Here is a 26,445-nt window from a genome sequence, read left to right as displayed (position 1 = left end):
ATACAGTGTAATATTAGTTTCAGGTATACAATATAATGATCCATACATCACCCAGTGCTCATCACAAGTGCCCTTCTTAATCCCCATCACCTATTTCACCCATCCCCCCCACCCACCTCCCCTCTGGTAACCACCAATGTGTTCCTTAGAGTTAAGAGTCTGTTTCTTGGTTTGCCTCCCTCTCTCCTCTCTCTCTCTTTTCCCTTTGCTCATTTATTTTGTTTCTTAAATTACACATATAAGTGAAATCATATGGTATTTTTCTTTCTCTGACTGACTTATTTCACTTAGCACTGTATTCTCTAGCTCCATCCATGTCGTTGCAAATGGCAAGGTTTCATTCTTTTTGGTGGCTGAATAATATTCCATTATATATACTATATATATGTAATTCCATTATATATACTATATATATGTGTGTGTGTATATATATATATATATATATACACACCACATCTTCTTTATCCATTCATCAGTCAGTGGACATTTGGGCTGTTTCCATAACTTGGTTATTATAGATAATGCTGCTATAAACATCAGGGTGTATGTATCCCTTTGAATTAGTATTTTTGTATTCTTTGGGTAAATACCTAGTAGTGCAATTGCTGGATCATAGGATAGTTCTATTTTTAACTTTTTGAGGAAACTCCTTACTTTTCAAAGGCTTTTAACAGGGGATTAAATCTTTAAAAATTGATTTATATAATTTTTGCTGGACTATATAAATATAAACTATATATCCATATAAAACAGGAAAATAAAGATATTACATAAGCTGAATTAACAGGAAACTATTCATATGATAGGTCCAAGTACTCTAAATTTATGACCAAAAAATGTTTTTCTCTAGTTATGTTGTCTTGATGGGGAAAAACATATCTGGAAGAACATACAGAAATACAACAAAAAGCGTGCACTTTGAAGTAAAGAAGTGATTATAGCCTGTTGATAAAATGTTGAAACAGCCAATCAGCTAGTCATTCTCTTCTTTCTGATGCCAAGTATCCTTGCATTTTAAGAAGAAATAGAGTATCTCTGGATGATTGACCTTTTTATTCTCCAGACGGAGAAAGTCATAGGCATTTAACCTTACAAGTTGCTCACATTTAGTCTCTGTCATATTTATCTACATAGATCATAACAAGAAAAAAAAAAAGTCATTTCAGTAGATCCAGAGAAGACAAGTATATAGGTTTTTAACTGTGACCAAGCAATAATCAAAGAGAGATAGTCTTTTCTATTTTTGTTTTATTTTTGGTGTGAGAGGAGGAAGCAGAAAGTTTGCTGGGAAGGAAAGTGGAATTACTGCTTCTGTTTAATTCAAGATGAACAAAATGGGCATTTTCAGGGGGGAGGGGGTAACTGTAGCTACCTCAGGAACTCCTTCCACAGATGTAAATGTTTCTTAAATGGGGAAGGACATGTAGTGATATCTTTCCGAGCAATTTCAAGAAGGGAGGGCATGATACCATTGGAGAACCCAAATCTATGTACTAAGATTTTCAATCTAGGCAATGAACAACACTATTTTCAATAACTTGTGATATCATTTTTAATAACTGCTCATCTTACAGTTAAAAATAATCAGACCCCGGTATTCTTGATACTAAAGATCATTCTTGGGGTGATTTCTAACTTCAGTTCTGACTTCAACACCAGAATAAACCAGTTGGAGGACATCATGGTTTTTTTTATTATTAATATATCTCATTAATTAGCACCTGATCAAAAATGCCTGGTTATAAATATTTTTAAGGAACTTTAAAAACATCTCCTCTAAATAAAATTTTTTTAGTGTGAAAATGGAAGATCAGGTAGAATGTAGAGGTTAAATTGACAGTGTAGGGCAACTGTCTAATTTAAAATATCCTCAGATTTTAACAAAAGAATGGGTTTTATAATACCGTAGGCATTGGTTTAGGAGTAAAGTGTGAAACTTCTAGCAAAGATTGCATTTTTTACATAAGTGAATAATGATTCTTGGAGTTATTTTTCATTTCCTTTTCATGTGTAAGGATAAGATTAGCTTTGGAGCTTTCATGGTTGCTGCAGGTAGAATATGCACATTTTTTAAAATTGGCAATAAATTAAAAATAAATATTAAAGGAGGTGAGTGACCCAAGGCACGACACTTTAGTAACACAGTGTTAACTAAGTGCGGGTTTGGAGATGTTGTCTTTCACTAGCCTCTCCATTTTTTAACATAAGCTATAATACAAAGTACAAAGTAACTCTGAAGTCCACCTGTTCACTTCCCTAGTAGGTATTTCCCTGATGAAATGGGTCTCAGGGGTAGGGATGGGGAGGGGGTAATTTTTTTTTTTTCATTTGAGTAATGCAATCATTTGCTAAACCAGGAGGAATAATTTTCTCTTCTGACTGCATGGCTCTCAGTTACAGTATTATCTTCCCCTTAGGAATGTTAATATGAATTTCAAAGTCTACTGCAAATGGCGTAAATGTAATAGGATTATACTTCTCTTGTCCAGGACCAGAATTCAGTCTCTTCACATAGATGTGAATCTCCAGGCTTCCCTTAGCGCTCAGGTTACTAAGGTCGAGGTATTCATTTCGGGTTATCCCAGGAGCCATCTTAGGCTTGTATCAGAAAGAAGTAATGTTTTTACATTTTTATTTGCATTTCTAAAGAAAACAGAAACTCAGCACTCCTTCTAGTAGCAGCAAAAGGAGGAGGAACTCCTACTTGCTCTAGAGGCTCTGAAAACTAACAGAGGAGCATCAAAACTCAGACTAGCCACGCTCTGAATTCAAATAGATACAAAAGTTGCAAAACAAGTGCCTTTCTAGGCCAACCACAGTTTGAAGGATTCAGGTGGTGGGACAAAAACCAATCTTTTAACCCAGATGCATAAGGAATGAGATTTAAAAACCTATTAATTACACTCAATCGGTTCATAGAAGGATCAACCTTATAGCAATATATTGAAAGTAGGAACTGAAACTAAGAAGTTTGAGGTTCCCTAAGGCTTTGTGATAACACTGCAAAGAGTTCTGAAAGCCTCTACCGGTAGGAATGCTTACTTTGGGAATGTAGTAGGACGGTATATAAAAGGCATTTAAGAAAAAAAAAAATCAGTGGCATTTAGTTGCCAAATGCATATACAGAGCAAAAGACAGTGATGAATTGAAAAGATTCAGTAGTTTTAGACCAATGAGAATGACTAATATTGATAAGAAATTTGACATCATTTTTAGAAAAATAACATATATTTTGAAATCATCTGTTTACAGGTTGTAGTTGATGCCAGTTCAGAGAAAGGACAGAGAAAAAGTAGAGGCATAAGACCTAGAGGCAATCCCGTGTGATGAAAAGAACTTTACTTCTCACTGGAATGTGAAATACCGTGGCTCAAATCACGGTTTTGCCACTCACTACTTGCGTGAACTTGATCAAAGGATTTAACCTATCTGTGCCTCAGTTTTCCCAACCACAATGGGAATAATGACTTCCAGTTTCTTGCTGCTTTTACCAATGTTTATGGCTGTTCACAATTTGTTAATTCCCTTCCCCTTTTTAAAGCTTGGATGATAGGAATATTTCAGGTCCAGAGAGAATGTGAATGTTATAAAACTAAGGGGAAATTAGTAGAAAGATTCATTGATTACATGAAACAAAAAGGCTGTTCTGTGACCAAATGATCTTCCTTTTAAAAATTCCCAATGTAGAATTAGCATATTGAAGTCTTTTAGAAATGCTGCAGTGAAGAAATCTATTCCTTTTTTCTTTTTAGCAGAGAATTTGCCCAAATCTATTTGCCTACAGACAGTATTTTTCACAAAATATCAACCATTTTTTCTGTTATTGAGAAATATTGGGTACTGTATCAGAAAAATCACAGAGGGAAAATTTTTAAGAAATATGTATGTGGTATTGCCAAATGTTTTAGAAATAATTGTGTAAATAGAGATGAGAGAAAGGATTTGGCAGCTGACTGGACTGAATATTCAGAGTCTAGTCTCAGTGAAGTAATTGTATGTGAAAAAAAAATCATAGTTTTGAGACCAAGGTCTGAGAGGAAATAGGTATTTCATAGATGACTTTACAGAATATTGGTCAAAGAAAAGAAGGAAAGAAGTTAGCATTATAGCTCAGGGTTCAAAGAGCAAAGAAGGACCACCCTACACAAATATGAAGAAAAAATAGAAATAAATGGTTAAAGAAACATACTGAAGGTGTCAGGGAGAAAATGCTAATGTGAGTATGATTCTGGAGACAGGAGGGGATGCAACTGAATGAAGAGATAAATTCAGGAGTTAGAAAGAAGAAAGTCCTTTTTCCCTTAACTCTAAACTCTAGGGAAAAATATCAGGACACAGATGCAGGAGCAGTGAGGAAGAAAGATGAAAGAGTTTTTATAAAATGGCTTTCCCGGTAGTCACCCATGATCTTCTCATTTTAAATCATGTATATATTTGAGTCATATATATGTATATTTAGAAAGGGTCTCCCTTTCTTTTTGAGACTCCCTACCTCCACTCCCATGTCCCAGTTTTCACCTGGTGCATTTCTACCTCTCTTGAATATTAGATCCTAATCTCTGAGCCTGACTTTTCTTCTTATATCCAGAGCTTACATGGCCCCAATCTTCATAGTTTTCCTCTTTGCTTTCATTGTCCCCATTTTAATGTCTGTCTGGAGAACCCTAACTTTCTCTGGAGCTTTAAGCTTTAAGCTTTAAGCTGTTAAAGCTTTAAGCTTTAAGATGATCACCAGGTCTTTTTTCAAGGCAAATCTCTTTCTTAACTCCGGATTAGAACTTTCACCTGCTGATCATTACTCGCCCTGCAGACAATATACTGATGGTTTAAATTCATTGTTTCCAAAAATGAACTTACTACCTCCAAAAACCTGGATTTTTCTTCTGATTCGTCAGTCTCAAGTATTTGAATGTCTACCATCCATTAATAAAGACGGTTAGCCATCAAATCCTGGCAGTTCCATCTTCATAAGGTCCCCACAATCTCTTCTCTCTTTTCTAGATCACTGTTAATGTGTTTCCGAGTTTTGTAGTAATTTTCCAATGGTTCTCCTTATATCTTGTTGGGCGAGAATGGGAAACCAAAACCTTTGATTTTGAGGATATTTTTGTGAAGATTCCCCATGCAATTGCTCAAGTGTCCAAGGAAGCTGGAGTTGAAAGGGTCATTCATGTTTCACATCTGAATGCTGATATTAAAAGCTCTTCTAGATATCTGAGAAATAAGGCCGTTGGAGAGAAGGAATTGAGAGATGCATTTCCGGAAGCCATTATCATAAAGCCATCAGACATCTTTGGAAGAGAGGATAGATTCCTCAATCATTTTGCAAATACTCGCTGGTTTGGTGGTGTACCTCTTATTTCTTTGGGCAAGAAGACAGTGAAGCAACCAGTATACGTTGAAGATGTATCAAAAGGAATTGTTAATGCAAGTAAGGATCCAGATTCTAGAGGGAAATCTTTTGCCTTCGTTGGGCCCAATCAGTACCTCCTTTTTGACCTGGTGCAGTATGTCTTTGCTATGGCTCACAGACCCTTTCTGCTGTACCCTTTGCTGCATTTTACCAATCGATGGGTAGCACGACTCTTTGAAATGAGCCCATTTGAACCGTGGACAACAAGGGATAAAGTGAAGCGGCTTCACATCATGGACATGCTGTTGCCTCACCTGCCTGGCTTGCAAGACCTTGGAATTCAGGCCACACCCCTGGAGCTCAAAGCCATTGAGGTGCTGCGGCGTACTTACTGCTGGCTTACTGCTTCGTACTTACTGCTGGCTGTTGTCCGAAATGGAAGACGTGAAGCCGGCCAAGACGGTCAACTTTTAGTGGCCCCTGTGCTGCCGTGGTTTCTCTGTGTCGGTCGGGTTGCCCGGCTGGCGACCAGCCCACTGTCGTCAGAGAATCCTGTATATAGTGAATAAGATCCCTCTATTAAACCATCTGAGGTTAAAAAAAAAAATGCAATTTTTTGCATTTTTGCATACAAAAAATGTACATTTCTTATTAATCCGTCCTTGTTTTGAAGCCAGGGCTATCTGCATAGAGTAATTCATCTGATTTTTATCGTTCACCTCCCAAAGAATTTTCACTGGCTGACCTTTTCCCATTCAAAGTCATTACATGGGCCCTAAATATCCTCCTAACCTAATATTCTGTTTTACTTCTCCCACTGTTGTCTCTTGGAACCCCACAGCTAGCCATTGCCCAAGTGACACCCATCATCCACAAAGCATTCATTAATGTCAAGCTTCTTTAGCCTGGAAATCTTATCTTCCTCCACTTGTTCAGTCCTGCACCTCCTAAGTCCCATCCCAGATATTACTTCCTTCCCCACATAGTCCATTCTTCCAGTTGAAGTTAAACACTTCCAAGTGCACACTCCTTACTTACTCATACTTCATGTGTTGTATTACATTATGCCTTCATTGCCCCCCTTATATATTTCAGCTCCCAAAATGTAACTTATTCATCTTTCTATCACCAGTGCTTCCAAATCCCCTTGTACTATATACTAACAGTTGTTCAGTAAATGTTTGCTCAACAATTACTACTTTGTATACCAGAATAGGAAGTTCAGAACATTGGCCAAAATATGACAAATAAAAGTACGTATATTTCATGTGTAATTTTATTCTGTAAAGCAAAATCAGAAAGTATAACATTATTAAAATTACTATTACAAAAAACTTTATTTATGCTTCAATCAAGAAATAGGAAAAGGAACCACGTGCTTATAGGAGTTTAATCTTCTAGAGAGTAGAGTCTGTCACCTTTACTCTATAATGTGTGTATTTTACAAATTGTTTCAAAAGGATATTTCTTGTATAAGATAATGAGATGGTGATAAAATACCATACAACCTGATTCTCTGATGGCAAGATCATGAATTAAACTTGTGTAGTTATTAGGTTCCCCTCTAGGAACTTACATGAAAGTGGGAGGATTTTGTCCCTTACCTATAGCAGAGCACGGGAAGGTGTTTCTTCACTTTCTCCAGAGCAGTGATTTTCTACCTGTGGTGAATTTGCCACCCCAGAGGACATTTGGCAACATCTGGAGACATTTTTGATGGTAAAGACTGGAAGGCGGGAGGTACAACTGGCTTGGTTCTGGCATGGCAATAGTGCCAAAGTTGAGAAATCCTACTTCTAGAGCCAGAAGTGTAGTGTTAGCTTCACTTTCTCATGATTAAACAGATGGAATTTTAAAATACCTTTTCATTTAAAGGACTAATCAGAATGCTCCCCATATAAATATTTATTACAAACTGTGCTCAGGTTAATAAGCTAATTGGTTAACTGTGTGTATAGCTGTAAAATAATTACAAATGCAATTTAAGCCAGAATCATGCTAAAGGCATTTTTAAAGAATTTGTTTCGATGTGTAGATCCAGAGCAGTTGAGAATTTGCAATTGGATGGAAAATGGTAATGATGACAGCTGCAAAACTGCAAATTCATAATTAAATACTAAAGCACTCAGGCAGATTGCAGATTTGAGAACTCTGCCATCTTACCAGCAACTTCCCTTGAAAGTCCGGGTTTGGGAGTGACCTGAATGGTATAATTATACCGCACGTAAAGAACTATTCTGCGTTTATATTTTGGAAACTGCTAAGTTTAACTTGTATAAATGACATCATTGAAATAATCTAATCAACTGTTAACACAGTTGGCATTTGTTAAGTACACTTTCTTCCTTGTATTATTAGAGGGATAACTTTGTCACTGCAACTTTTTATCTACAAATACTTTTTCTATATGAGGCTATTTCTTCCCCTCAGGCTAACCACTGATATCTGTTGGACATAAAGACCTTCACCTTTCCCTAGTGTCCGCCAACAGTTTCATCATCCCAGTTAATTCTAATTGCTCTGGACCATGGCTTGATCATGATGTCACTTTGCATCAGCCTTGCTGTGTATAGCATGATTAGCTCTTTAGTCATTTCATCTTATAGGTTAAATACGTATGTTAGCACTCCTATCTCCATGACAGAGTTTTCTTATTTCTTAATGGAACTATGAATCAGATTGCTCTCTTCTTGCCAAGGTATAGGGGACATAATTTCCGAGCCAGTCATTAAGACTAGTCTCCTGGGTTTTGGATATTAAGTTGAGTGAATCAGTTGTGGTGCTTCGAATAGAATTTTCTTGCTATTCAAACTTAAGAGCTGCCCTAGTTTTTTGTTTGTTTGTTTGTTTTTGAGATGTGGTGGTGTTATTTTTTTTCTCCTGTTTGGTGAAATATCTCATATCTTTCTTTCTCCCTACCTTTATCTCTCTGTCTCTTTGGCTTAAGTTAACCAGAATTGGTTCTCTCAGTTGCAATTTTATTATTTTTTAAATTTTTTTCAGATTTATTTATTTATTTGAGAGACACAGTGTATGAATGAGAGGAGGGGCAGAGGGAGAGAATCTTCAAAGAGACTCCCCACCGAGCGTGGAGTCCAACTTGGGGCTTGATCCCCCGACCGATGAGATCATGACCTGAGCCTAAACCAAGAGTCGGATGCCTAACTGACTGAGCCACCCAGGACCCCCTCTCAGTTGCAATTTCATAATCTTCAATACACATCAATACAACAAACTTATTATTCCTGGATTTCATATTCAAAAGAGTGGCATCTCTTTTATTATTCTAGAATTTTCCCAATTCTTAACTAACCATATCTTATTGAGCAGGAAATTCTACAGATTCTACCCCATAGCTCTTCTCTCTCTTCTTACTACTGCCAGATTAGTTCAAGTCCTCATCACCATCTCTGGACTATATAATAATATTTTCCAAATATCTGCCTCATATTTCTGAACGATTATTCTGGAGTTAATATCTCATTATATTACCACCTGTTTAACATTTTTAGTGCATCCCTGTTTATTTCTGAAGTATGACGTATAGAGCCATTCATGATCTGGCCCCTACTATCATTTCTCACCTTACCTGGACCTACCACCTCCTTTATGTAATTCAGCTATGCACTTAATTTTCTCCAGGGAGTTTGCCTTTTTTTTTTTTTTTGCTCAAACTCTATTTTTTTCTGAATGAAGATTATTTTCCCACCTTGTCCTAACATTCTTTCATTTTCTTTTGGTGCTAGCTCAGTTGTTGGTTTACTTATCTTGCTCTTACTGGTAGGCTCTAATTATGTTTTACTCATCTTTGTAACCCTGATACATAGCATCTGGCACATTCTAGGCACCCAGTAATTATCTGGAAGATAGATGACATTGCTCATCTTTTGTTGTGGTCATAAAATTCTAACTAATGCTAGCTTTTTTACTTTTTATTATGGAAAGAGTTTCAAATATACTATATGTATATATGTACATACATGCACATGTGTATGTATGTATATATATAGACACACACACCCATATTAAATGATTATTAACATACTACTCTTATGTTTCCTTTATTCCCCATTTTTCCCTGCAGTGTCACTGCTGATCCATGCTAACCCATCTCACATGTAATTTCTTAGGTGACCTTACTATTGTCTCCATTTTCTTTACATTTCCTCAGTGGAGTCATGTTAGAATAACAACAGTCTGGGGGCACCTGGGTGGCTCAGTCAGTTAAGGGTCTGACTCTTGATTTCAGCTCAGGTCATGATCTCAGGGTCGTGAGACTTCATGCTCAGCACAGAGTCTACTTGTCCCTCTCCCTCTGCTCCTCCCCTCCCCTCTCTTTGTCTCTCAAGTAAATAAATAAAACATTTTTTTAAAAAGAAAGATAAACAACTCTCTATTCCAATTAAAACACTAGCACAACCAGCAGTATGGTTACCACAAATGTTAAGGAATTGGCTTAAATAAATGACACAATTTATCAATTGAATATTTATTTTTCTATTTTACCTAGTTTATAGTATTATATTTGAATGATAGATTTTTAGTCTTTTCTCTAAAATATATTTAACATACACAAATGCCTACTTTTTTCTTTTCCTGTGTTGCCTTTATAAAATTCCCTTGGGAATTTTGAACTTTGCTTTATATCATGCCCCCATCCCTCAAACAGTACACAAATACCATGAGCAGTAAAAAATATATTAGTTTGAAATAGAACATCTTGCCCTACTGAAATGAAAAAGTCTTTTTAGTTCGTTTAAGTGCTGATGTTCATGTGACTAATTTGTTTCCATTAATACCTGACATCCAAAATATTTTATCTTCTATTGGCCAAGCTGAGTTAGGCTTTATAAATCTGTGCCCCGCATGACTTGACCTTTTTCATTCACTGATGATTGAGTTCTTCCTTTGAATTTTGTTTTAAGCTATATGCTTTATGGCTATCAGTGTCATGGTAATAGCATGTTAACCCAGAACATCAAAAGTTAAATACCATTATCCTCCTGCTGTAAGTGGTTTAAGGTTCTTTGAGAGGATAAATCCATTTGGCATGATTTTTTTTCTTTACACATTTCGTATCACAAATTTTTATGTAACTATTCTCTATTGATCTCTAAGCTCCTAGACTATGAAGAAAATCATGCCAGGGAAACAAAGAAAAAATATATACATAATATTATATATAATATATAATAATATAATAATTTTATATAATATGTATTATAATTATATACCATTATTATTATATTACAAGGAATTGACTCACATGATTATGGAGGCTAACAAACGCCAAGATTTATAGTGGACAAGATAGAGACAACTCAAGAGAGCCAGTGGTATAGTTTAAATCTGAAGGGTAGATGACTTAGACCCAGGAAGAGCCAGAAAGAAACAATGTTCGAGTTCAAACAGGCAGGAAACATTCTCACTTACTCAGTCTTCTTGTTTTATTCAGGCTTTCAACAACTGGACAAGGCCCACCCGTATTGGAGAGGTCAATCTGCTGCTTTACTCAGTCTGTCAATACAAATGTTAGTCTCATCCAGAAACATCCTTATGTATACACCCAGAATAAGGTTTGACCAAATATCTGGGCACCCTGAGATCCAGGCAAATTAACACAAAATTAACCATCACAAGTATTTAGTCCCTAGGGGAAAACTCCAGTGACTAGAAATTCTTGGATGGTATGGCTTCCTTGCTCATTGCTTGGGCCATTCTAAGATACTCAGCTATTCCTTAACCATAAAACTCTGACCTTCTTCAAACCAGGTTCCCTGTAACTGGCCTATCAGATTCAAATATTTGACTCATGTTTACTGCTTTGCCTTTTCTGTCTTGATCTCCAGTGAACTGTTTTATTATTATTCCCATAATACTTGGATTGGGCATTCTTGTTAAGATCTGTTGTCTTTTCCAAAGAATTATAGATAGGAAAGTTGGAGGAGATCTCAGCAAATAAGTAGTAGGATGACCCTACTGTCCTGATATCCTTTCCTCTGCCTTTACAACATATTTTAGAGGTAAGCATACTGAGTTTCACTTGGCAAGATTTGAGACTTTTTTCTAAAGCCACAAATTCCAGGTAAGAAATATGCAGTTATCTTAAGGGGAAAAAATTGACTGCCAAAAGATGAATCCATAAATATGGCAATTTAAATATTTAAAGCCAAGTTCCATCATGACTCATTACCTGACCTTGAAGTTGGTATTGTATATCATTTTCTCCTCTCACATTCTTGGATTGAACCCAAAGTGCCTAACTTCTATAGTACAGACAATATTCTAGAGCAAATTTAAATTAAATTTAAATTTAAATTTAAATTTAAATTTAAATCTAAACTAATTTGGTGTAGCCTTTATTTACATAACGTGTATAAATATATGACGAACTATAAGAGCTATTGATTTTATTTTGTGCCATTGAAAGGTTGCATTTAGGTTTTTCAGATGAAGAAATCTGAGGACAAAACTAAAAAAAAATAAATTTTAGTGCAACTTTATTAAGATATAGAAAGATTTGGGGAAACATTTTTTATTGAAAAGCAACAACATCCTTTTATCACATTTAAAAAAAATCTAAACTTGTGGCTTAACTGGCTATTAAAAAACATACATATTTTTAACTTTGAGTAGTTGCTATTATATCTTATTTTCCTATTCACTATAGGACATTGATTTGGCACAAGTGAATGATAGATATGATTTTTAAACTTTCTCTCTCTATAGATTTGTTATATTTTTGAGAAATTGCTTTTAAACCATAAAACATGATATTATATGCAATCTTTTATGTCTGTTTTCTCAATTGGGCAATAAAGCATTGAACAATACTCCTTACAGGAGCATTGCTGTGTCTCACTGTTATGTGCTTGATGAAAAAATATTTTATCTACTTCATGAAATGAAAAGAAGTAGATAAAGGTTGGTTATGATTTTTCAAAAATCTGTTTCATGTATAGAAGTTTCCTCTACATTTTATGTGTTAAAGGAAATCAAATAGGAATCTCATTATAGTTAGCATTTATAAACTTAATGCTATTTTAATTGCTTCTTATTCATACTTGCCCCTGCCCTCTGCAAGTTTCTAAACCATAAGAAAAAAATGTTAATTTATTCCAACTGAAATATCCATACTTATTATAGCAATATCATTTAATCAACTTTAATGGAGAATTTAACTTGGGCATGTTATTTTGTAATTTACAAAAGGTTATGAACATTTACAAGCTTGCCTTCCTGCCTTCCTTTCTTCCTTGCTTTCTTTTCTTGAAAGAATTTTATGGTGTGCTATCTCCATTCCATCTACCTATTTAATGACACAGTTTGGTCTGGTGATTATAGATTATAGGATGAGTGTGTGTGTTTTCTATCCAACTGTTGTTCATTAGGACATTTCCATATAGAAAATCAGATTTTTAAAATTTATTACCAATTTAGTGTGAAAAAGCAGGAATATGTTGTCCCTGACATGTAATTTATACTGCCTGAAAATTGGGAGATGGGAAATTTATAAGAATTCATGAGGGGATAGCACTGCTCTAATAGAAGGCACATGCTGGAAAAAGGAAAAGTGAAATCAGCCAAGGAAAAACATTCATGCTTGTGATGATGGGTAGTTTATTTGATATTAGAATATGGAAAAAGTAAAGATTGTGGATCAAATGTGTATGGGAAGAAACACTGAAAGAGCTCTTGCAATGACTGAGGAGAGTAGAGGAAAAGACAGGCCAGAGAAGACATAAAAAGCAGAGGACATGTAGAAAAAAGCGTTAAAGCTGTAAAAACCACCTTGGTGTGGAGGTGTGGAGAATAAAGTATATGTGGCTATGCTAAGCATGAACTTATTTGTTGTAATTCTCATGACTGACAAAAGGAATTAAAGTCTTTTTATAATTGGAATTTATAACCTTTCTTATAATTCATAAGGCAATATGAAAATCTCCCTCCCACTGCCTCTTTAAAAAAATTATTGCACCTGGCACTGCATCACAACTAGCCCATTAATGTTTATTATGGACATTAACCCAGCTGCTCCCAGCTTCCTTTTGAACTGCTGATCCTGCTTTTTTCTTCCTGCTCCTAGGTGACTGGCTCTGGACTCCAGGTTTCAAAATGTTCTTCTGGCTCTCTCAGGCATGATTGTTTGTCAATGCATTCAGTTATTTATTAATTAATACTTAATGGGCACAGTCATATATATACATATATATATGACATATATATATATATCTCATAAACACCAGTTCTAGATACTAAATACATTAATGAAATAAAAATTCCTTACCTCCTGGAAATTAAATTATAATGAAGGGAAATAGATTATCAACAAAAGAAAGGAATGGTATGTTATGTCAGATGGTAATAAATGTTGGAGGAATATTCATCAGGAAAGAAAAATCAGAAGGGTACGAGTTTGGTGAGGAAAATGGTTTAATTTCCAATATGTTGATCAGGGAAGCTCTTGTTAAGAAAGTGGCATTTGAGCAAATATTTGGAGGAGGAGGGTAGTGAATGATGCTTGTATCTGGGAAATATAAAAGTCCTGAGATAGTAAAGAACCAATTGTATTCAAGGAACAGCAAAAGACAGTGAATCTTGAGCATAAAAGCCAGGAGGAGAAAAGGGAGAGAAGAGATCAGATAGGTGGAAGAGACTCTTGTAAGGACTTTTGATTTTTATTCTGAGTGGAATGGGAAGCCATTGAAGATTTCATGCAGAAGACTGATGTGATCTGACTTACATGTTTGTTGAGTGGATAGTAGACTTTAGGTGGAAGGATCCAACTAGGAAACTACTAAAACCATCCAGGGGAATGATGCTGGTGATTTCGACAAAGATGTTATGATTAGAGGACCAAAATGGTCAGATTTTAAATATGTTTTTGGAATTGGGTTGTTGGGATGTGTAAAAGGATTGGAAAAATGTCATGAGAGAAGGATTATCCTAGGATGACTGGAGATACAGTTTTGAGAGTCCTTAGCACATAGTTGATATTTAAACCGTGAGACTGGATGAGATCACCAAGGGAATCCATGTAGCTAGGAAAGAGCCCAAGGACTGACCCAAAACTAAAAGATTGGGGAAATGAGGAGGGGCTAGCGAAAGAGATGGAGGAAAAGAAATCAGTGGTATAGGAGGAAAACCAGGTGAGTATGGAGCCTTGCACACCAAGAGAATGGAATATTTCAAGGAGGAGGAGGGATTGACTGTGCCAAGTATTGCTGGAAGAAGTAAAATGGGTTGGAGAATGGCCTGTGAGATATAACAACTTGGAGGTCACTGTTGATCTTGGCAAGAAGAGTTATATGGAGGTCGGGAGGATTATGAGAGCATGATTGCTGTCAGTTCGAGAGAGGACTGGAGATGGTGATTGGGGAAAACAATAAAAATGAAAAACCTTGTCACAGTGTTTGATGTGAAGGGAATAAAGTAGTGGGGCAGTGGAGTTTATTCATTTATTTTGTTAGTTTCTAACATTTCTAATGTTAGGTAAATGTTTCAGTAGAAAGAGAAACTTATGTTGGAGAAAGAGGAAGAAATTGCTGGAAGGATGTTCTGAAAGACAAGAAGAGATGAGTTTTACTTTTTTAATATTTTATGTATTAGAAAGTGAGTTAGAAATGAGTTTAGAAAATGAGTTAGAAAATGAAGTTATGGCCATTGAAAAGGAAAATAAAAGTACAGTATAAATTCAGCCTTTTTCCTTCATGAGTTCAACCACGATCTCACTTCTCAAATGAACTCAAAAGTAACTTAGTGTGTATCTCCAGAAATGCATGTGCATATATAAGGCATTTTTTAAAATTCAGATTCATATTACACTACAACCTTTCCACTTTTATTTAATATTAATAATACAAAAGCATTTCTGTATAATTATATGTGGAAGCTTTTCATTCATTTTTTAACTTAGGTTTAATTTTTTCTCTGTAATTGATATACATTATTAGTAAAAATGTTAGAAAATAAGAAAAAATTCTGTCATATGAAGCAAATACTTCTTTACCTAAACTCACTTCCAAGAGAAAAGACACCTATTAATAATTTTATTCAAAAACATGTTTTATTCTATGTAAATGTAACAGAGAAAAAGAACAAGAATGAATCTGAGAGCTCTGCTTTAATGCAAATGCTTTATTTTAGTTTCAAAAATAAAATTATTTGGTTCTCAAAAATTAAAGTTCAAAAAAATTCAGGGAAACATTAAGAAGTTGAAGTTATTATTGTAATTTTAATTGTGTTTCTTTTTTTAAATATTTTATTTTTTTAATTTTTTATTGTTATGTTAATCACCATATATTACACCATTTGTTTTGGTGTAGTGTTCCATGATTCATTGTTTGTTCATAACATCCAGTGCTCCATGCAGAATGTGCCCTCCCTAATACCCATCACCAGGCTAACCCATCCCCCTACCCGCCCCCTCTAGAACCCTCAGTTTGTTTTTCAGAGTCCATCATCTCTCCTGGTTCGTCTCCCCCTCTGACTTACTCCCCTTCATTCTTCCTCTCCTGCTATCTTCTTCTTTTTCTTTTTTCTTAAAATATGTTGCGTTATTTGTTTCAGAAGTACAGATCTGTGATTCAACAGTCTTGCACAATTCACAGCGCTCACCGTAGCACATACCCTCCCCAGTGTCTATCACCCAGCCACCCCATCCCTCCCACCCCCGACCACTCCAGCAACCCTCAGTTTGTTCCTGAGATTAAGAATTCCTCATATCAGTGAGGTCATGTGATACATGTCTTTCTCTGATTGACTTATTTCACTCAGCCATAAATTTATTTCCATTAATAATAATTGGTGAACTAAAAATCAGAATGTACCACTGTTGTCTAAATAGCAAACTCAGTCTTCCTATAGTTTTGAAATTAATTAACTAATTCGAAGAATATCTATCAAGCAATGACTGTGTGCTAGGCATTATTTTAGGAAATAAAGATGGAACAACTTCAATGCAAAGAGAGGCCTTGCCTTCATTTTAAAAACAAGAATACAGAGAGTATAGGAGGACCTTTTGCTTGCCTTGTCCCTAGAACACAGCTAGATAATTATCCAATCATTCTGAACACCCAGAAAATTGATCTGAACTCTGAGAGAAGAAATTGCACAACTATAGGGAGAGAAGAGGCCACATGGTGGAAGGTAGGAGGTGCAGTGATATGATTTGGGGAAAAAAAGGAATTGCGCGTGAGGCAGAGGAGAGGGAGCCCTGATCATGGAGAGAGAGAATGAGAGATAAAACAGCACATAGGGGAATTCATGAGAAAAATACTTTCCCAAAACCATTGATGGGGAAAATGAGAGGGGCCGATTACTGCAAGTTTTTACAAGCAGCAGAGCTCAAAGACTAAAGTTTTAAAAGTCTGCACCTTCGTCAGGTGGAGTCTGGCAGGCAGGCCTAGAGGAGCTCCTGCGGAGAAGGAGAGCAGAGGCCCAGGAGTGGACAGCTTGCCCTGAGAATCTCCTGGGTTGCACTGCAAGAGACAGTTCCTCTTGGAGTGCATCAGGAGAGGTGGCACTACTTCACAGGGGACAAAAGAGCCTTTCGGAGCCATTGAGCTGCCCTGTTCTTTAGCTTATGAGCAGAGACACTGCTGAGGGCAACTAAGCTGAGTGCCTGCTTTTTGCTATGCTTTACCATAAAATCCAAGCGCCTGTGCAGTCAGTTCATAAGAGTGCTTTTCTGGGACAAACCAGCACCAGCCACAGCACAGCCAGACCCTCCCCTAGAGGATCAGCACGGTCCATGCCACATGGGGTCCCTAAAATTTGTAGTTTTGAAAACTCAGCCCGGCTCCTGGGATAAAACACAGGTGCACTGCCCTGTTGCTAGATGGGCAGACAGTGCCAACACAAACAGGGTGAAGGCAGGGATCTGATAGAAGCCTGCGACACAAGAGGGGAGATTGTTTGCTCTTCTGTGAGGACTACCTGAACAGTGGTGGGAGCAAATTCCCATCTCCAGGGAAGAGAGCAGGCCAACACTATTTTTCACCCCTCCCATCAGCACAGAGGGATATCAGCAAGTGGCACAGTGCCACAGTGGAGGTTTGAGCCACTTATACCAAGCCCTACCCCACTGCACTCTGAAGGGCCTTTTTTTTTATTATTGTTATGTTAATCACCATACATTACATCATTAGTTTTGGATGTAGTGTTCCATGATTCATTGTTTGTGCATAACACCCAGTGCTCCACGCAGAACGTGCCCTCTTTAATATCCATCACCAGGCTAACCCATCCCCCCACCCCCTCCCCTCTAGAACCCTCAGTTTGTTTTTCAGAGTCCATCATCTCTCATGGTTGGTCTCCCCCTCCAATTTTCCCCCCTTCATTCTTCCCCTCCTGCTATCTTCTTCTTTTTTTTTCTTAACATATATTGCATTATTTGTTTCAGAGGTACAGATCTGTGATTCAACAGTCTTGCACAATTCACAGCACTTGCCATAGCACATACCCTCCCCAATGTCTATCGCCCAGCCCCCCATCCCTTCCACCCCCCCACCACTCCAGCAACCCTCAGTTTGTTTCCTGAGATTAAGAGTTCCTCATTTCAGTGAGGTCATATGATACATGTCTTTCTCTGATTGACTTATTTTGCTCAGCATAATACCCTCCAGTTCTAGCCACATAGTCTTTGCAAATGGCAAGATTTTTGATGGCTGCATAATATTCCATTGTATATATATATACCACATCTTCTTTATTCATTTATCTGTCGATGGACATCTTGGCTCTTTCCATAGTTTGGCTATTGTGGACATCATTGCTATAAACATCGGGGTGCACATACCCCTTTGGATCCCTACATTTGTATCTTTGGGGTAAATACCCACTAGTGCAATTCCTGGATCATATGGTAGCTCTATTTTCAAATGTTTGAGGAACCTCCATACTGTTTTCCAGAGTGGCTGCACCAGCTCGCATCCCCACCAACAGTGTAGGAGGGTTCCCCTTTCTCCGCATCCCCGCCAACATCTGTCATTTCCTGATTTGTTCATTTTAGCCATTCTGACTGGTGCGAGGTGGTATCTCATTGGGGTTTTGATTTGGATTTCCCTGATGCCGAGCGATGTTGAGCACTTTTTCATGTGTTTGTTGGCCATTTGGATGTCTTCATTGGAAAAATGTCCTTTCATGTCTTCTGCTCATTTCTTGATTGGATTATTTGTTCTTTGGGTGTTGAGTTTGATAAGTTCTTTATAGATTTTGACTACTAGCCCTTTATCTGATATGTCATTTGCAAATATTTTCTCCCATTCTGTCGGTGGTCTTTTGGTTTTGTGGACTGTTTCTTTTGCTGTACAAAAGCTTTTTATCTTGATGAAGTCCCACTAGTTCATTTTTGCCCTTGCTTCCCTTGCCTTTGGCGATGTTTCTAGGAAGAAGTTGCTGTGGCTGAGGTTGAAGAGGTTGCTACCTGTGTTCTCCTCTAGGATTTTGATGGACTCCTGTCTCACGTTAGGTCTTTCAACCATCTGGAGTCTATTTTTGTGTGTGGTGTAAGGAAATGGTCCAGTTTCATTCTTCTGCATGTGGCTGTCCACTTTTCCCAACACCATTTGTTGAAGAGACTGTCTTTTTTCCATTAGGCATTCTTTCCTGCTTTGTCAAAGGTTAGTTGACCATAGAGTTGAGGGTCCATTTCTGGGCTCTCTATTCTGTTCCATTGATGTGTCTGTTTGTGCCAGTACCATACTGTCTTGATGAGAGCTTCGTAATAGAGCTTGAAATCCGGAATTGTGATGCCACCAGCTTTGCTCTTCTTTTTCAACATTCTTCTGGCTATTCGGGGTCTTTTCTGGTTCCATACAAATTTTAGGATTATTTGTTCCATTTCTTTGAAAAAAGTGGATGGTATTTTGATAGGGATTGCATTGAATGTGTAGATTGCTCTAGGTAGCATTCTTGAGTGGGAAAGAAAGACCAAGACAACAAAGACTAGAAAAGAATAGAGAACATCTCCAGAAACAGTGACTTTACAGGTAACACAGTGGTACTAAATTCATATCTATCAATAATCACTCTAAATGTAAATGGACTAAATGCTCCAATCAAAACACATAAAGTATCAGAATGGATAAAAGCAAACAAACAAAACACGGCCCATCTATATGGTGCCTACAAGAGACTCATTTTAGACCAAACAACACCTGCAGATTGAAAATGAAGGGATGGAGAAACATTTATGATGTTAATGGATGTCAAAAGAAAGCTGGAGTAGTCATACTTATCAGACAAACTATACTTTAAGCTAAAGACTGTAACAAGAAATGAAGAAGGCTATTATGTCATTATTAAGGAGTCTACACAACATGAAGGTCTAATAATTGTAAATATTTATGCCCCCAACTTGGGGAAACCCAAATATATAAATCAGTTAATAACAAACATAAGGAAACTCATTGGTAACAATACAATAATAGCAGGGTACCTTAACACCCCACTTACAGCAATGGACAGATCATCTAAGCAGAAAATCAACAAGGAAACAATGGCTTTGAATGACACACTGGACCAGATGGACTTAACAGATATATTCAGAACATTTCATCCAAAACAACAGAATACACATTTTTTTGAGTGCATATGCAGCATTCTCCAGAATAGATCACATATTCAGTCACATATCTGGCCTCAACAAGTACAAAATGATTGAGAGCATACCATGCATATTTTTAGACCACAACACTATGAAACTTGAAGTCAACCAAAAAAAAAAAAAAAAAATTTTGGAAAGCGCCAAAATACATGGAGATTAAAGGAAATCCTGTTGAAGAATGAATTGGTTAACCAGGAAATTAAAGAAGAAATAAAAAAGTACATGGAAGCCAATGAAAATGAAAACACAACAATCCAAAACCGTTAGGATGAGCAAAGGCAGTCCTAAGAGGGAAGTATATAGCAATACAGGCCTTCCTCAAGAAGGAAAAAAAGTCTCAAATGCACAACCTAACCTTACACCTGATGGAGCTAGAAAAGGAACGGCAAATAAAGCCTAAAGCCAGCAAAAGAAGGAAAATAATAAAGATTAGAGCAGAAATAAATGATACAGAAACGAACAAAACAAAACAGTAGAACACATCAACAAAACTAGGAGCTGGTTCTCTGAAAGAATTAATAAAATTGATAAACCCCTAGCCTAGCCAGGTTTATCAAAAAGAAAAGAGAAAGGACCCAAATAAATAAAATCATGAATGAAAGAGAGGTTGCAACCAACACCATAGAAATACAATTATAAGACAGTATTATGAAAAATTACATGCCAACAAATTGGGCAATTGGGAAGAAACGGATAAATTCCTAGAAACTTACAAACTACCAAAACGGAATCAAGAAGAAATAGAAAATTTGAACAGACCCATAACCAATGAAAAAATTGAATCAGTAATCAAAAATCTCCCAACAACAAAAGTCCGGGGCTGGTTAGCATCCCCGGGGAATTCTACCAGACATTTAAAGAAGAGTTAATAACTATTCTTCTCAAATTATTCCAAAAAATGTAAATGGAAGGAAAAATTCCAAACTCCTTCTGTAAGGCCAGCATTACCTTGATTCAAAATCAGACAAAGACCCCACTAAAAAGGAGAATTATAGGTCAATGTCCCCAGTGAACATGGATGCAAGAATTCCCCAAAAGATACTAGCAAATCAAATTGAACATTACAATTAAAAGAATTATTCACCATGATCAAGTGGGATTTATTCCTGGGTGGCTGGGATAGTTTGATATTTTCAAATCAATCAGCATATTATACCATAGTAGTAAAAGAAAGGATAAGAACCATATGATCCTTTAATAGATGCAGAAAAAGCATTTGACAAAGCATAGCATCCAAACCTTCAACAAAGTAGGGATAAAAGGAACATACCTCAACATCATAAAGGTCATATATGAAAGAGCCACAGATAATATCCTCAGTGAGGAAAAACTGAGAGCTTTTCCTCTATAGTCAAGAACAAGACAGGGATGTCCACTCTCACCGTTTTTTAACATAGTACTAGAAGTCCTAGTCTCAGCAATCAGACGACAAAAAGAAACAAAAGGCATCCAGATTGGCAAGGAAAAAATCAAACTTTCACTATTAGCATACAACATGATACTCTATTCAGAAAACCCAACTCTACAAAACAATTACTAGAAATGATACAAGAATTCAGCCGAATGGCAGGATATAAAATCAATGTAGAAATCTGTTGCATTTCTGTACACTACTAATGAAGAAGCAGAAAGAGAAATCAAGGCATCAATCCCATTTACAATTGCATCAAAAGCCATAAGATACCTAGGAATAAACCTAACCAAAGAGGTAAAAGATTTGAACTCTGAAAACTATAGAACACTTATATGGAAGAAATTGAAGAGGACACAAAGAAATGGGAAAACATTCTGTGCTCATGGGTTGGAAGAATAAATATTGTTAAAATGTCTATACTACCCAAAGCAATCTACACATTTAATGTAATCCCTATCAAAATACCACTAGCATTTTTCACAGAGCTAGAACAAACAATCCTAAAATTTGTATGGAACCACAAAGACCCCGAATAGCCAAAGCAATCTTGAAAAAGGAAATCAAAGCTGGAGGCATCACAATTCCAGACTAAAAGCTATATTACAAGGGTATCCAGCAGAAGCTGGGTTCTTTATCAGAGTTAAACACATAACCTGGCCCAGGAGCCACCAAGCTATAGGTGGATCCACGGGGAGGTAGAACAGTTGTAGACTTAGCTGCTACTTCATGCCAAGGAAGCAAGTCAGCAGGTCAGCAACAATTGTTGACCTACAAAATGTCTGTTGCTTCTCATTCCTCTTTCAAATCCCTGGAAATCTTCCTTGAGGCCCACTCTAACCTGAAATATACAAGTAAGGGAATTCTGGGAAACGTCCAAGCTTCTGGGAAATTAACCGAGTTAACGTGTTATAGAACACATACTCTTTTAGGTAGCCTATTTTTGTGATGTTTTATTTCAATTTCTCCAAACTTATGAGATTTCTTTTTAAATTGGACTTCTAAAATTTTACAAGAATTTGCCAGTGTGTTTTATCATCACCAACATCGTCATTCTCATCCTCATCTATATAGTTGTTTTCATATTGTTTTGTTATTTTAGGTTTTTCTCGATAGTTTGTGGGCAAAATGTACATATTTACATGTATCTTCAGTGAAGAATTTATATTTTATTATTTCTATGCTTTCTATCCTTTTTTCTGTGATATTTTTAGACTTACATATATATTCAGTATTTATCTTCTGTAGCTTGCTTTTTTCTCTTATTGTCTCTTTCTTTTTCCCTTTGATTTTTTTTTTAATTTTTATTGTCCAGATCTAGGATATGGTTTTTAGCCATGTATATTCTATTTTGTAACATGTTTACTGAATGTTTGTAAATACCAATGATGTTATTTTTTTAATTCTGATAATTCTTATTTTCTGATTGTCCCTTTTTCAAAAGGCATTAAAGGAAGACATAGGTAGATGGATAGATAGAAGAACATAATATGTTCAAGTAACAACCTTTTTAAAAAATGATACAATGTCCTCTTAAGTCTTTGAAAACAGGAATACTTTAAATTTTCCGCTGCAATCTTCATTATCTCTGTTCAACTTTTTTTTTTTCCCTCTATTAAGCTGTCAGTTTTCCTCATTTGTATGTCTTGGGATTCTTGGTTGTTCATTTATATTTACAGTTGAAGGACTAGTTTGAAACATGGAACATGGGCTTCTGCAGCAGTTTTACAAAATGGGCATATCCCCTAGAAGGGAAGGATTAATTTAGGATTAGCAGTTCTTTCAGGTTTAACAACACAGGCAGACCCTTAAGAGTTCGAATTGCCTTTTTGCCTTTGATGTTGGTGCTCCCAGCAGTCCTGTGAGAAGCTCCTTTTTTAGCCCCCCTACCACAGACCACCTTCAATCAAGGTAACTCCCAGAACCTGCATGACAACAGGGGGCATTAAGTGATCTCAAGCAGGAAAAAAACAAGACAATAAACTTTCTAGGAACATGTCTTCACAACCCATGAATAAGAAGAGGAAGCTGCTCTGAATCAGTAGCGATTTTTATTTCATCCGGAATCCAAAGGTGGTGTTCATTTACCTTCTAAAGACACACATGTATTAGAAAATATGAGGAATTCTTAATCTCAGGAAACAAACTGAGGGTTGCTGGAGTGGTGGGGGGTGGGAGGGATGGGGTGGCTGGGTGATAGACATTGGGGAGCGTATGTGCTATGGTGAGCACTGTGAATTGTGTAAGACTGCTGAATCACAGACCTGTACCTCTGAAACAAATAATGCAATATATGTTAAGAAAAAAAAAAAGAAGATAGCAGGAGGGGAAGAATGAAGGGGGGGAAATCGGAGAGGGAGACGAACCATGAGAAATGATGGACTCTGAAAAACAAACTGAGGGTTCTAGAGGGGAGGGGGTGGGGGAATGGGTTATCCTGGTGATGGGTATTAAAGAGGGCGCGTTCTGCATGGAGCACTGGGTGTTATGCACAAACAATGAATCATGGAACACTACATCCAAAACTAATGATGTAATGTATGGTGTTTAACATAACAATAAAAAATTAAAAAGAAAAGCCATGAAAAGGCTCTCGGTAAATTTCAGCTTTATTTATTGGAGTGTGGAAATGGGAATGCCAAGTGCCAAATGTGAAATGTGTCCCTAAAAAAGGCTATCAGGTATCCACTTGTAGGAAACCATTTGCATATTTTCATGAAAGGTAAAAAAAAATCAATGGTCATGTACCACTGAAGATCTTTTATTATTCTGTGCGGATTGGATATTGCTAGGCATAAACTGGATTTATGTTGCACAAACACAAATTATACTTTTCTGAGAGTAAATTGTAGAATTAGCATGTATTGTAGGGCTAATCATTCTTGACTTCAGTGTCTTTATCAGAGGATTCCAGAACCTGACCAGCAGGAATATTCCTTTCTGGGAACTCTGATGGAAGTCTTAGAGCTCACTCACAGGAGCTGCTACCACCTGCTAGCAGGAGGAAAACTCTTTTGGGAATGGTTGCCAAGTAGGGCAAGTATTTCCTATCATGCAAGCACTTTGTCATTCTATCCCTGCTGTCTCATCTGATAAACACATGTGATGTACCTACTATAGAGGAAAGAATGGAAGCTTCCCATTATCCTTTCCTCCAGGTGTTAAATTAACTTTGTATTGTTCCTCCCACCTGCCCCTACAATGTTGCACATATGTGCACTCACACTCACAAACTCAAGACACAACCCCAGCCATGGTGGAGAGGGCTCTGTTCTATCAGAGCTCCAAGCAGAAAAAATCAGCAGAAACAAGGGAGCAGGCATTTTTTAACAGTGTATAATGAGTCACTTTACTGGCCCTGAGCTTTCTGGTTAGGTTCTAGATCAGTTTGTTTTCTTCTTAGGCCTCTTTCATCTATGAATAAAGACCTGGCAGAAATGATTCTCTTCTTTGAAGTCCTAGAGGACCTTTACAAGTGATGGAGCACTATTATATATAACAGCCACATTTAAAGAGGCTTATTTTGGATTTCATTAAGAATCATTCTGAATAGTTGATGTATCCTAGCCCGAAATTGTCCAGTAGCACACATTAACACAGAGTTGTCAAGGTACAAGTATCAGACAAGCAACTTCTTTTTTTTTTGCTTGTTTTATATATTTATATAATTTTCTTAGTTTCTAAAGTATGATATTCTTTGTAACTTTAAAAATATTGTATATATTTATATTTAAATCCCATTGTTACACAGAATTCTGTGAGAAAGTAATATAACAAATAGTACCTGTAATCTCACTGGCCTAGGAAAACTCCTAATTAAATTTTAGCAAGCAACCTTTCGCACATCTTTTTATAAATGCATATACAGAAACATGCCTTTTTTTTAAATTCCCTAATAGTTCCTAATAGACATTTCTTTCTTTTTTTTTTTTTTTAAAGATTTTATTTATTTATTTGACAGAGAGAGAGACAGCGAGAGCAGGAACACAAGCAGGGGGAGTGGGAGAGGGGGAAGCAGGCCTCCTGCGGAGCAAGGAGCCCGATGTGGGACTCGATCCCAGGACCCTGAGATCATGACCTGAGCCGAAGGCAGACGCTTAACGACTGAGCCACCCAGGCGCCCCCTAATAGACATTTCTGAAGTCCTTTTTAATTGGTGCAAAGCTACTGATTATATGCATGCTTCATTTTGTGGTAATTAATTTATTACTGACTGATATGAAGGTGTTTCTCTATCAGAAACAGCAATGAATAACTTATCCACTTTTAATTTTAGGACTGACTTCTACATGTAGAATTGTTGGGTCAGATATCATGTGTCTTTAGAAATTTTAGTAAATACTTCCAAATTAGCTTCTGAAATATAATATTTTTTTATTCTCTCAATAATAGTATAGCACAGTGCCTGTGTCCTCACTGCTTTGGCTAATGCTAGGTCTACTCAAGACTGTTAGTATGGGTTGATTAAAATGGATAAGAGATAACATGTTTTTGTACCAGTATTTCTTTGATTACTATTATTTCTTAACCAATTATATTCCCTTGTGATTATTGCCTCTCAAGGTTCTTTGTTTTTTTATGGCTGTTTGTCTTACTGTCTTTTCTTATAGTTTGAGAGAGTTCTTTGATATATTATGAATAGTAAATTTTTATTTGTCATATATTTTTCAAGTATGTTCCCAGTCTGTTATTTATCTTTTAACCTTGTTTAGGACTTTTTATGTGTTTTTAAAAATTATTGGACAGGGCTCAGGGATTGATACTCATAATTTTTAAACATTTTCTGGTGGCATGTCTGTCAAATTTTACCCTGGTTTCTAGATTTGGTGTTATATTAGAAAAGTCCCTCTATCCCAAGCTTATAAAAACATCTACCTATACTTTTGCTGTTATATTAAAATTATTTAAATTTAATTATTGTATTGAGTTGTAATATATTTGGGGTAAAGATTGAGAGATTGAATGTTTTGTTTTCTAAGTAACCAGCCAGTTATCCCAGCTACTTCATACTTCATGATTTGAAAAGCAGCCTATCAAAATTTCCCATGTAAGGATCTGTTTCTGAGCTCTATT

At 36.5% G+C, this 26,445-nt stretch overlaps 1 protein-coding gene and 1 pseudogene across 2 annotated transcripts in view; both read left to right on the top strand.

Moving 5' to 3' along the window:
* Positions 1-26,445, top strand: part of THSD7B (thrombospondin type 1 domain containing 7B) — a 758,532-nt gene that overhangs the window by 429,394 nt on the left and 302,693 nt on the right. The window lies entirely within an intron of this gene.
* LOC112810594 (NADH dehydrogenase [ubiquinone] 1 alpha subcomplex subunit 9, mitochondrial pseudogene) lies at positions 4,848-5,932 on the top strand (annotated as a pseudogene).

The sequence above is a fragment of the Callorhinus ursinus genome, unplaced genomic scaffold (genome assembly GCF_003265705.2).
Source record: "Callorhinus ursinus isolate GAN/ISIS: 27379988/994484 unplaced genomic scaffold, GSC_fseal_2.0 scaffold2, whole genome shotgun sequence".
Taxonomy (NCBI): Eukaryota; Metazoa; Chordata; class Mammalia; order Carnivora; family Otariidae; genus Callorhinus; species Callorhinus ursinus.
This window is presented reverse-complemented; position numbering and strand designations above follow the sequence as displayed.